We start from the raw sequence: 12,068 nt of genomic DNA, 5'->3' as shown, positions 1-12,068 counted from the left end.
AGCTAGGAATTTTCCAGAGTCACCTTCCTTCCCCCTCCCCGCCCCCCGCTTCCAGAGAATTGAGTGTATTTTGTTGACAGCTTGTTCTCTCAAATGGCATTGCATTTAGTAACATTTTTGGCTGCTGTGATTTTTGTTGTCGCTGTTATTCCAAATCTTATTACTCTAACTTGTCTCCCTTCCCAGCTGAGGAAATGGTGACCAGGTGAGTAAATGTTCCAAGACCACTGTTTTGTGTATTACGGGCAACCAAGAAAGAACGGGAATGTGCTTGAAGGCAGAACCCCAGAAGCCAGGGGTGTATACACGAGAGGGGGGTTCGCGAACTTAGATCCCCAGCCCTGCTTTCAGCACGGGAGGGCCGCTTGCAAATAACTTCTTTCGAAAACAACTACTTTAAAATCGAGACTGAAGGATTGGTTATAAGACGGGTGAGTTTTAACGAAGGAGCCAATAGAGTCTGCGAGCCTCGGAAGGGCCTCTGAGCGCGGCAAGGAGGCGCCAGATTGAGGGCGATTTAAAAGGAGGACTAAATGGGACTTAGACCCCATGGCGGTGAGGAGGAATGGGACCCCCGGGCCCTGCCCGGCCTCCTGCACTCACTGAGCACCTGGCGACGGGACAGCGCTTTTGGGATCCGAGTACCTGTTGCACAGGACTGCTCTCCTACTGCTCCAGAAGCTTCAGGGTCGGCGTCAATCCCCTCCCACCCCTCCGCCCTCGCCTTGCTCCCAGTTCCAAACCAGAGCCAATCAGTGCTCGGCGACGCCGGGCAGGGAAACCAATCGATTACTCCTGCTTTTTACTCAAGACTGGAAGTAGAGCGTCGTGCACTCGATCGGTGGCAGGTCCCTGGCCCGAGGCAGAGACCTTGCTAAGTTGGAGGACCTTGCTAGGTGGTTGCCTCATGCGTGTCCGGGAGGTCGAGGTTCCTTCGCGTGGAAGGAAATTGTCCATGAACAGTTCAGATCCGAGAAGAACACTATCCCAGGCCCTCTCCCTACCTCGCCGTGTGGCTTGGGGCCGGTGATCTATTCTCTCTGGGTCTTATAAAATGTATGAGTGGGACAAAAACGGTCTCTACAGTCCCTCGTTTATCCTGGCCCAGCAAACCCGGGATCAGCGCCTGTGTGTTTCTGGGTGATGTCAGTGGTCTCACCCTGGCCAGGGACATCTGAAGCTTTTTTTGGGGTTGGGGGGGCGGGTGTCTATAACTTTATTGAACAAGCACAGTTAGTTCTCATCCACATTAACTGTCTGTAGATTTTTGAAAGTGGGAACAGGTACATAGGTAACCAACGTATAGAGCTTGTTTGGTGAATCTTCAACTTCATTATGTTTTCTGGACAACCACACACAGAGATGGTATGGGGCCTTCCTTATTCCTTTGGCGCAGACAGCTTTGTTGAGCCTAGTGTCAGTGCGTACATCTGGAGTCCCCATCTCCTTCATGGCAAATGTCTGGATTTCTGAGTGCCTGAGGGGCACGCTTCTTGAAACCCGCTCCATGGATGTGCTTGTGAATGTTGAAAGTGTATTCTCTGGCCACCACCTCGTTGATGGCGGACCAGCCCTTCTTCTCACCACCCTTCTTTGCAGGAGCCATCCTGCCAGGCCAGGGTTGGAAAGCTGAAGCTTTTTGAGCAGAAACACACACTGCAGCCAGGTTTTCCCCAGTTCAATTTTCTGGGGCTGGAAATTGCTTTTCCCCATCTGTTCATCTTTAAAAAACCTCTGACATTGGCCCTGCCTTACCTTGCTATGTGACCTGGGACAAATTACAGCCCCATCTCTGGGCCTGTAGCCCTATCTGTAAAATAAATTCAGAATGCCCGAGACCCTAAGGTTCTCCCCCATCATGTCATTTTCATAACACTGCCAATACATCCTACAACTGGATAAACCGAGATTGGGACCAGCGGCTGGATCAGGGGGGCAGTCATTTCACCGAGACTCTCCCCAGGGCGATCCTGAGCCACTGGCCCTCAGGAGCCCGCCTCTCCCCAGTCCATGCTACCCACGCTGAGTAAAGCAAGACAAGCCTCCTTCACTGACAAATATTTGTGGAGCTCCTACTGTGTAGTACTACTGTAGGAGAAGCCAAGCCGGTTCCTGACCTGAGAAAACTCAGGGCCTTGGGGTTGAGAGAGACAGACCAAGGTAGAGAGGAGAGACCCGCAGAGTGACATCTGCCACAAGACCAGGGAGCCTGGGCAGAGGAGAGGACCCAGCACATGCTGCCCGGCTGGAGGTGTTGGAACTAGGACATTTCAGGAGAAAGGGGATCTTCAAGCCTGACTAGGAAGGGTGTTCCGGGTGGGTGGAATCAGAAATTCGAGGAGGCCAAAACAGCGAGGAGGTGGAACCCTGGGACTGCCTGCGGAGTGGATGTGGCCAGAGATGAATTAGTGGGATGTTACAGGTGCCTTAAATGCAAGTTCAGGGGATGGGGCATTGTGTCTAGATGGAGTCATGTTTAGTGGGAGCCCTGGGTTTCATCCTGGCCCTGGGATGGGGAGGGGGGCACCTGTCAGGGTTCCCGCGCCACCTGCACGCTAGCCCTCCCAGAGCCACAAGTTGCCGCCCATCCCAAGCGCCTCCCCTCCGCCTTTGTCCGCTCAGTCCGGGGGCTGCAGTCCGGGGGCTGCAGTCCGGAGGCGCTGGGGACGGTTCGGCTTCAGGGAGGCGGCTCTGCTTCCGTGAGGTGTGTAATCTGAACCCTATGAAGGGTCATTTATACGGTTCCTCGAAGTCTGTAACTTTCCTCGCGGTCACCAGGTCAGCTCTGCCGAGTGCCTTGCCTCCCTCCCCTGGAATAGCCCTTCCACATCTCCATTTCCCTTCAAGAGATGCCCTTATCTTTCTTTCTAATCGGGGGCGGGTAGTGGAGGCTGCATACCTGGGCCTGCGAATGCCAGAGCTCTGTCGCAGAGAACACCAGAGTCAGCGTCTACACTGGAATTCCAAGCGAACCGGATGGAGGCTCAAGGAGGGTTGACCAGGACTCGCCTTCAGCCGTCGGCTCCGCGGTTCTGGAACACCAGCTTTCCCAGGCTAGCTCGGCTCTGGCTCCCTCCCCGTCTCCTTCCCCCTCAGCAGGGACCTCAAACTCGGGCCCTATCCTCTAAGCACTGGCCCCAAGCCCCACACAGCCTCTGGGGCTTGAAGCCCGGGTCCAGGAGCTCGGCTCCGTCCGGACCGTCCCTCCGCCTGGCTTCCCACCCTAAAGCTCGCGATGGGGGAGTTGGGCGCTCACAGCCCCTACTGGGCTTAGGCCTGCACCTCCAGGGTGCTGTCCATCCCATGGTGCTGAAGTTCCCCAAGGCCTCCGCCCCCTAGGAGAAGACGCGTCCCCTGTTCAGGATCCGACCCGAACTCCAGGGCATGTTCACACTGGTCCAATAACCCGCATGGGTCATCGTCTGCCTCAACAATTCAGACCATCACCGGTTTGAACTGGAGGCACGCAGGAGCTCCGAGCTTGCCTGAGAGAATGTCCATGACCTGACCAGACCCAGGGACCACGGGAGAGGTGGGCAAAACTCGAATCTCATACTCTGTCCTGGGGCTGGTAGGAACTCACACATTATGGACATAGTCCCTGCCCACTCCAAACCTGTCTTGTGAATTGTTTGGTGAGACTGGGAAGGCTCCCTCAGTTTTCACGGACTCAACCCCCTTACAAGCATCCAAGCTGTGCAGACTCTGCTACCTGCAAGGCAGGAGAGAAAAATCCCTAGAATTCCTCGCATGTACCTTTCACACAGTGAATATGCCCTCCTTCGACTCTGGGTGACCCCCAGCTCGTGTGGGCGTCCCCATTCCGTGCCTCCCAAAGACTAGGCAAGGAGGAAGGTGTCAGCTGTTCCCAATGTAGAGTACCGTATCTCCCGGTCCAGATTTTTTGCCCTTGAGGGTGTAGATCGCAATGGTGGTAATTCTGGGAAGCCCAAAGAAGCTGGGGCTAGTTCAGAAATGAGGGCGCAGACGGTTCAATGAAGAGCCAGCACGCCGGGCTCGTGCACTCCAGCGAGCCCTGGGAGGGCCCTGCCGCACCTGCGTTTCCGCTGTGCCCCTGCACGGTCTTCCAGGACCGCACGCAGCTCGGGGCCTTCTTACACCTTCTGATCTTCAGCCCAGGGCACGGTGTGAAACCAGATAGTGGAGGCAGAAGTCTGCAGCGCAGGGCCTGCGGGTGCTGTCCAGCACGTTCCAGGGGAGCCGAGCCTGCGGAAAGCGCCCGTCACTACCTCCCAGCGGAGGCTGACCCGGGTTGCCGGCGCTCGGGCTGGGAGTGGCGCGCGCCCCAGAGTCACGCAGCTCTGCACGGAGCCGGCAGCGCTCCGGAGGCCTAGGCGGGAACCGGCACGTAGAACCGCCGGCTTCGAGGGCAGGGGCGGCAGCAGCGCGGCGCCGTGGGTTTCCGGCAAGCGAGTGTGGAACGTTTCCTGCGAGAAAGCAGAACCGAAGCCGAGGACTCCGTTGCACGTCACCGCCCCCAACTCTGATCTGCTACAAAATGAAAATGCACAGCCTCTTGTTCAAAAATTAAGAATTTCAAGACGGCGACAGCAGAACATTAAACCAAGTGCAGCCCCTGTGCAACTATCCAAGTCCCATGCCCTTGAAGGCGGCCCTGCCCCTACCCATCCCACATGGGATTCATTAAATAAACTTTATCCTTCAAGGTTAACTTTGGGGTTACTTACTACAGCAGAACCACGGCCACCCCCGTCCTCTGTTGCCACAATAAGAGAAGAGTCAGGGCAGATTGATCTACCCATCCCACAGGTATCCATGTGGAGCTGTTATCAGAGGTGGGGAGGTGAGCTATCTATGCAGCTTTGCTAAATCTCAGCTTGTATCTGCAGCTCTGACACCCTCATCTGTTCCCAGGGCATGGGTGAGCCAGGGCCAGGGAGTCACTTCCAGAAGGAAGTGGTTAGGATGGGGTCTTTAGGGGACTTGCTGACACATTCTTAATTTCTTGTCTCAGTTTCCCTGTGACACCTAAGAGTAGTTCAGATTAAATGAGGTTGCACATGACAGTAGCGTCCTGGAAGTCTCCTGAAAGGGACTGTTAAAAACAAGACAAATGGAGTCACTTATGCTTAGCCCCACATCGCCAAACTGAGAGTTAACCAGCACTAGTTAAGTAATCTGCCTCATTCTGAACGACCCCTACCGTTCTCTAAAGGAAAGTGCCCTTGCCACAGCCAATCTGCTTTTCTGTCTAGTATAACTTCCTTGTTCCCGCTCCCTCTGCCTATACAAGTCTTTCATTTTGTACAGCTCCTCGGAGCTCCTTTCCATCTGCTAGGTTGGATGCTGCCCAATTCATGAATCATTGAATAAAGCCAATAAGATCTTTAAAATTTACTCAGGTGAATTTGTTTTTTTTATCAGAGCTAAATGGGCAATGGGTATAGGAATGAGAAAAACAATATAAGAATTGTTTTTCAACTCTTTGAATGCGATTTTATTGTGCTCCGCACAACTGAAAAAGAAACATGGGGAAAGACAGACTAAAGTTAGGGGGAAGGACTTTCAAACTGTAAACGGTACAGGACTGTTGGGGGAGCAGGGACAGCAGAGGGCGCTGCTGTGCAAACACACCCGTAAGAGGAGGCGCCCGCAGGCACACACTTTTTCTCACACCGTCTCTACCCGGCAAATCTACACAGAAACACACTCCTTACCCCCTGAACCGTGCCTCCCCCCATATTCCCTATCTTACAGGTACTTCAGAGATCAAAGAGTTAGAACTCCTGACTCAGATTCTTTTTTTTTAAAGTTTATTTATTTTGGGCTGCGCTGGGTCTTCATTGCTGCGCGCGGGCTTTCTCTAGTTGCAGCGAGCGGGGGCTACTCTTCGTTGAGGTGTGTAGGCAGTGGCTTCTCTTATTGCAGAGCACGGGCTCTAGGCGCGCGGGCTTCAGTAGTTGTGGCACGCGGGTTCAGTAGTTATGGCTCGTGGGCTCTAGAGCGTGGGTTCTAGAACACAGGCTCTGTACTTGTGGCACCCGGGCTTAGTTGCTCCGCGGCATGTGGGATCTTCCCGGACCAGGGCTTGAACCCGTGTCCCCTGCATTGGCAGGCGGATTCTTAACCACTGCGCCACAGGGAAGCCCTTCATAAAGTGAAGGTAGTTTTTCTCAATGAGGAGCTGGGGAAAGGATCTGGGACCCCGGTTTCCTTCCCCAGTCTGTGGCCCTGCCTCTCCAGCGGGGAGATACTCTCTTCAGTGTTATTTAGAATGGAAAGTAAGCTGATGGCACAAGCCGTGTACATTGCGGAACCACAAAATGACAGTTGTAGAGGCTGTGAGGTAACATGGACTCATGCTGACACTGGAAGGTGAAGGTTAAAAAGCAGAACAATGTCAATAGTGTTTTGCATATAGATTAAGTTTGAAAGAGAAGTTGGAAAAATGAAACAGATGGATTAAAGTGGGGGTGATTGACTATTTTCTTTAAAATACTTTTTCTTAAAAATACATAAAAATGGGCTTCCCTGGTAGTGCAGTGGTTAAGAATCCGCCTGCCAATGTAGGGGACACAGGTTCGAGCCCTGGTCGGGGAAGATCCCACATGCCGCGGAGCAACTAAGCCCGTGCACCACAACTACTGAGCCTGCGCTCTAGAGCCTGGGAGCCACAACTACTGAGCCCTTGTGCCACAACTACTGAAGCCCGCGTGCCTAGCGCCTGTGCTCCGCAACAAGAGAAGCCTCCACAATGAGAAGCCTGTGCACCGCAATGAAGAGTAGCTCCTGCTCGTCGAAACTAGAGAAAGCCCGTGCACAGCAACGAAGACCCAACGCAGCCAAAAATAAATAAAAATTTAAAAAATATGTTAAACTGTAAAATGGTTACCTCTGGGAGATAAGGTTATCTGCAATTTTTCCCCCTGCTTCTTTCCAAATATTCTACAATGAGTAGGTGTTATCCGGATAACCAGAGAAAAAGAAGTTAACAGACACACAAACCCTTAAAAGAGCCTGTTCTCTCCGTGTTGCCATACCATTTAACTGAGGAGGGAATTTTCGCTTTCCCCCCCACCCCCCAAGGCAGCCTATGTGGCTCTTGCCTTTTCTCCCCACCTGGTTCCACCCTCATCACCCTCTTTAGAGCTCCTTCCACCACAAACCAGAATATATATAAATACTATATTGGAAAACCGAAAGCAGCTCTGACCCCGGCCTCCTGCTGGTGTGATCCGGCTCCTGTGGCTGAGAGGGGAGGGACAGCGGTGGGGGAGTTTTCCTGAACTCTCTACGGGGCAGGAACAGACATATGGCATCTCCATTGCTGGATTATTCCATGCTTCTTGCTGCTACTATTATTTCAAAATTTTCAGGGGTAGAAGTTTCCACAAACCTCTCTACTAAGGAGGCCCCAATCCTGCCCCCATGATAGCTCCTCTCTGTTCCCCCCTTCCTGCTCCCCCGGGGTTCTCTCTACAGGCCAGAGAAATAGGGTGGGTGTGACGACCAGGGAAGAGGGACTGCAGCTTCCACAGATGCTGGGTGGAGAGGTGCTTTCTTGTCTCTGCTAGATTATGGCAGAGATCCAGGTTCCGGAATGGTGGAGCCCACTTTGCACGTGCTCCCCTCCTTTTCTTAAAATTTGTTTATTTTATTTGTTTATTTTTGGCTGCGTTGGGTCTTCGTTGCTGTGCACTGGCTTTCTCTAGTTGCGGCGAGCGGGGGCTACTCTACATTGCGGTGCACGGGCTTCTCATCGCGGTGGCTACTCTTGCTGCAGAGCACGGGCTCTAGAGCACAGGCTCAGTAGTTGTGGCGCACGGGCTTAGCTGCTCCGCAGCATATAGGATCTTCCAGGACCAGGGATCGAAACCGTGTCCCCTGCATTGGCAGGTGGATTCCTAACCACTGTGCCACCAGGGAAGCCCCTGCATGTGCTCCCTTTGCATGTAGGTTTAATCTCAATATCCAGGGACACGAAAGCTGGAGTCTCTGCAAACGTTTCCCTGTTAATTGAAGGGGACTCTGCAGGTGCAGAAAGCAAGGGGAGATGGAGGCTGGGGGCTCCAATGGGAGGAAGGTGTGTGTGGTGGGGGGATGAGATGGCATGGAAAGAGAATGGGGGCGGGGCAGGAGACTAGGGTTCCAATCCCAGCTCTGCTCTTTCCTTGCTGGGTAACATGGGTGAGTCACTACACTCTCTGAGCCTCAGCTCTCTCTTCCATAACTCAAGGTAGCTGAGGATCCCTGTCTCTTTCTACGGCCGAGTTACTCTGAGAATATTTCCTGGCCTATAAAATCAGGATCTTGGGCTTCCCTGGTGGCGCAGTGGTTGAGAGTCCACCTGCCGATGCAGGCGACACGGGTTCCTGCCCTGGTCCGGGAAGATCCCACATGCTGCAGAGCGGCTGGGCCCGTGAGCCATGGCCGCTGAGGCTGCGCGTCCGGAACCTGTGCTCCGCAATGGGAGAGGCCACAACAGTGAGAGGCCCACGTATCACAAAAAAAAAAAAAAAAAAAAAAAAAAAAAACAGGATCTTGATATCTACCCCTTATCAAAGGAAAGATCAGGGGACTTCCCTGGTGGCACAGTGGTTAAGAATCCACCTGCCAATGCAGGGGACATGTTCGAGCCCTGGTCCGGGAAGATCCCACATGCTGCAGAGCAACTAAGCCCGTGCGCCACAACTACTAAGCCTGCACTCTTAGCCCGTGAGCCACAACTAGTAAGCCTGTGCACCACAACTACTGAAGCCCGCGTGCCTAGAAGCCCATGCTCTGCAACAAGAGAAGCCTCAAGAGAAGCCTGAAATAATAAGCCTGTGCACCGCAACGAAGAGTAGCCTCCACTCACCACAACTAGAGAAAGCCCGCGCGCAGCAACGAAGACCCAATGCAGCCAAAAATAAATAAATTTGTTAAAAAAAAAGGAAAGGTCAGTCCAACTTTCTAATCCCAACATACCAGTCTGCTCTCTCTGGGGCCAAGTACCTCTCCAGCCTCATCCCTGAGCACTCTCCCTCTCACCCTACCTCTATGCCTTCTCTCAGTCTGTTTCCTTTGCCTGGATTTCCCTTCCCTTTTCGTGTTAACATCTGTGTGTCTTCCAATACTCAGCTTGAGTCTCATTTTCTCCAGGAAGCCTCCCCCTCCCCCCGCGCCCAGCTCCCCACCCACTGGCTGGGCCAGGTGCCAGTCCTCTGGGCTCCTGTAACACCATGGGCATCTGCTATTCCTACCCGTAACAGTCATACTTAACAGCTGAGGTTTACTGAGCGCTTGCTAAGCGCCTGGACCTCCACCAGGCCCTTTACCCAGCATTATCTAGTTGAATCCTAACCATACATGGGAGGGAGGCACTGTCTTACTGTCTCCATCCCCATTTTCCTGACCAGGACACTGAGCTTGAGGGAAGGGTGAGTGTGAGGTGGGGATGTGAATCCAGGGCAGTGCTGCTCCAAAACCTACTCTAAGCTTCTGCCTTCTCTCCATCTGCCCACCTCACCCCCTGATCACAGACCTGGTAGTCTCCTGTTAAGGGATATGTCCTAGGCCTTCCTCTGACCTATGAACACCAGGAGTGCAGCGTCTTGTTCCCCTGTGTCTCCACCCCAAGCCCATCAGAGTCCCAGGAGAGGCTGAATCTGAATCTCACCTTTTTGGGTCCCTGCAGTTGGGGCTTCCCTCCTTGTCCCTCAGCCTTCCTCACCCCTCCCTAGGTCTTGGGAGACCAAGAGGAGCCTGGATGTGCCAGGGCCCCTCCCTGGGCCTAGCTCAGTGTCCGCTTCCACTCAATGTCACATCCATGCCTGCCTAGGGTCATGTTCAATCCAGGTGAAAGGACGTCTACTCAGATAGAGGTCATGGTGAAGTGTGCTAACGTGCCCAGGCCCCTGGTCAGCCCTCCTCAGGCTTTAGTCACTTGAGTTCTCACAGTGAATCACGAGAATCAGAAACCTATAAGGGGGACTCCCCTGGTGGTCCAGTGGTTAAGACTTTGCCTTCTAATGCAGGGGGTGCGGGTTCGATCCCTGGTTGGGGAACTAAGATCCCATGTGCCTCGCAGCCAAAAAAACAAAATATAAAACAGAAGCAATATTGTAATAAATTCAATGAAGACTTTAAAAATGGTCCACGTCAAAAAGAAAAGAAGAGAAAAGAATAGAAAGAAACATATGAGGAAGATAGGGGTATGATTTTTATTCCACAGCTGAAGAAAACCAAGGCTTGGCTGATGTCACAAAGCAAGTGGGTAGAACCACAAGTGATCCAGGGTTGTCTGATCTCAAAGCCCTGTAGCTCCCCGAGTGCATCCCTCCTGTTCCAGACAGGGCCATGGTGTGAAAATCCCCACATGGTGCGATCCATTTCTGCATCCGCAATGGGCCAGTGGCTACACCCGAGGCACCAGGAGGCTGGTTGTGAAAGTCTGGGCTGGGCAGCCTCTGGCCCAATAACTGTTTATTGGCAGACGTCAGCAGGGCAGGGTTCCCATCGCCACTTTATAGATGGGGAAGTTGCAATCAGAGAGGAGTAAGACAGTTGCCCTAGGTCATCCCTGAGTCAAAGGAAGAGCAGGGACTTGAACACAGGATGCTCGGGGACCCTGTGTGGAGTAAGAGGAAGGAGGCTGTAGCGGGGCTGGGACAGCTGGGCCCGGGCTGGCAGCTTTATGGGCCCCATCGAGACATAGCAGGGCCCATCCCTGATCTAATGAGGGGTCATGTACCCTCCAGGGAAACTAGGCCCAGGGTGATTAGATAGTGACAGGTGACAGGTTTACGGCAGGCAGGACAGGGGTTCAGGCTGGGAGATAAGGCTGGGTGACCTTGGTAACACAAAGTAACCTGCCTTGTGTAACCTTGGAATCAGAGATGATGGATAGAGCAGGAGCCACCCCCCTTGACTTCCCGCGTCGCAAATGTGCAGTCTCGGTGGTACCCGTGATTAAGACGCATCCTTGAGGAAGCGCCCATTTTTAACCTCCTCCCCCTCCCCATGCCTCAGAAGGAACACCACACAGGGGCCTGGTTCTCCTCCCACAGCTCATTGGCCCAAAACATAGTAGGGGCTGCGCTGATGGGAAGGGAGAGGATTACTTAGAAATCAGCTTCCTCTTCCTCTTCCCAAAGGGACTTTGAAGTGACTCTAAGGTCACCAGTCAATAGCCCCTTAACCCCACCAAAGGTTTCTAAGTCTCTCTCCTGCCTGTAAGGGGGGCTGGCTTGGGGTTAAAGGGACCCCTGAAGTAGACTTCATTCCCAGGAATGGGCTTCCTCCCCACTCAATTACCCAGTCCTAAAAGATATATTTTTACAGCCTTGTGAACACAAATCCACTCCACCAGAAAAGATCCCGGGGTGTGGAATCCCTCCCCTGACTGTCCAAGTCCCAGGATGTTGATGAAATTCTAACGCAGCACAGACAATAGGACCCTAAGCCTGATGTGGATTCCCCCCCTCTCCTCTCTGGAGGATCAAAGCTGCTCCTTGAGGCTGTGTGATCCTGGGCCAGAAGGTGGGGGACAGTCAGCCAGGACTCTAAGCAGGGAGGAAGCCCCTTTGCCCAGATAGTTCTGGAGGAGGCAATCCCTCCTCAGAGGTCTCTTGCCTAAGTTCAAAGGCCTGTGGGTGCTGAGAGGTTGGCAGAGGATGGGGAAGTGACTAGACCAGAAAACTGGGGCTTCCTGTTGAAGGAGGGGGCCCAGGCCCACCCAAGTCCATATTCCCCACTCAAGTCTGAGTGAGCTTCTCAAACTGCCACAGAAGTCCCCACCCCATGTGGGACACACAGCACCTAGAGCCATGAAGGAGTCTACAGAGGCATTGTAGCAGGCGAGCCAAGTCCAGGAGAGGGAGCATCCTTCCTGAGACAAGAGGCAGCTTCCTCTCGTGGAGGCCCCCAGCCCCATTTCCCTAAATGCTAGGGCCTCCTCCAAGGAAAGTTTTCTTTCCCTGAACTCCTCTGAAGATTCTGGCAGATGAGAAAAGGAGAGATCCATTCAGACCCCAGTCTCTTCTCTTCCCATCTTAGCTCTGCAGTCGGGGGTGGGGGTGCCCTCAACAGGACCAGCCCCTCTCCTC

At 53.4% G+C, this 12,068-nt stretch overlaps 1 protein-coding gene and 1 pseudogene across 3 annotated transcripts in view; both read right to left on the bottom strand.

The window, feature by feature from the left end:
- Positions 1-12,068, bottom strand: part of ZNHIT3 (zinc finger HIT-type containing 3) — a 46,462-nt gene that overhangs the window by 31,973 nt on the left and 2,421 nt on the right. The gene's annotated exons all lie outside the window — the stretch shown is intronic.
- On the bottom strand, positions 1,234-1,606 carry LOC116745637 (annotated as a pseudogene).

The sequence above is a fragment of the Phocoena sinus genome, chromosome 20 (genome assembly GCF_008692025.1).
Source record: "Phocoena sinus isolate mPhoSin1 chromosome 20, mPhoSin1.pri, whole genome shotgun sequence".
NCBI lineage: Eukaryota > Metazoa > Chordata > Mammalia > Artiodactyla > Phocoenidae > Phocoena > Phocoena sinus.
The sequence above is the reverse complement of the archived record's forward strand: the minus strand, read 5'-3'. Positions and strand labels throughout refer to the sequence as shown.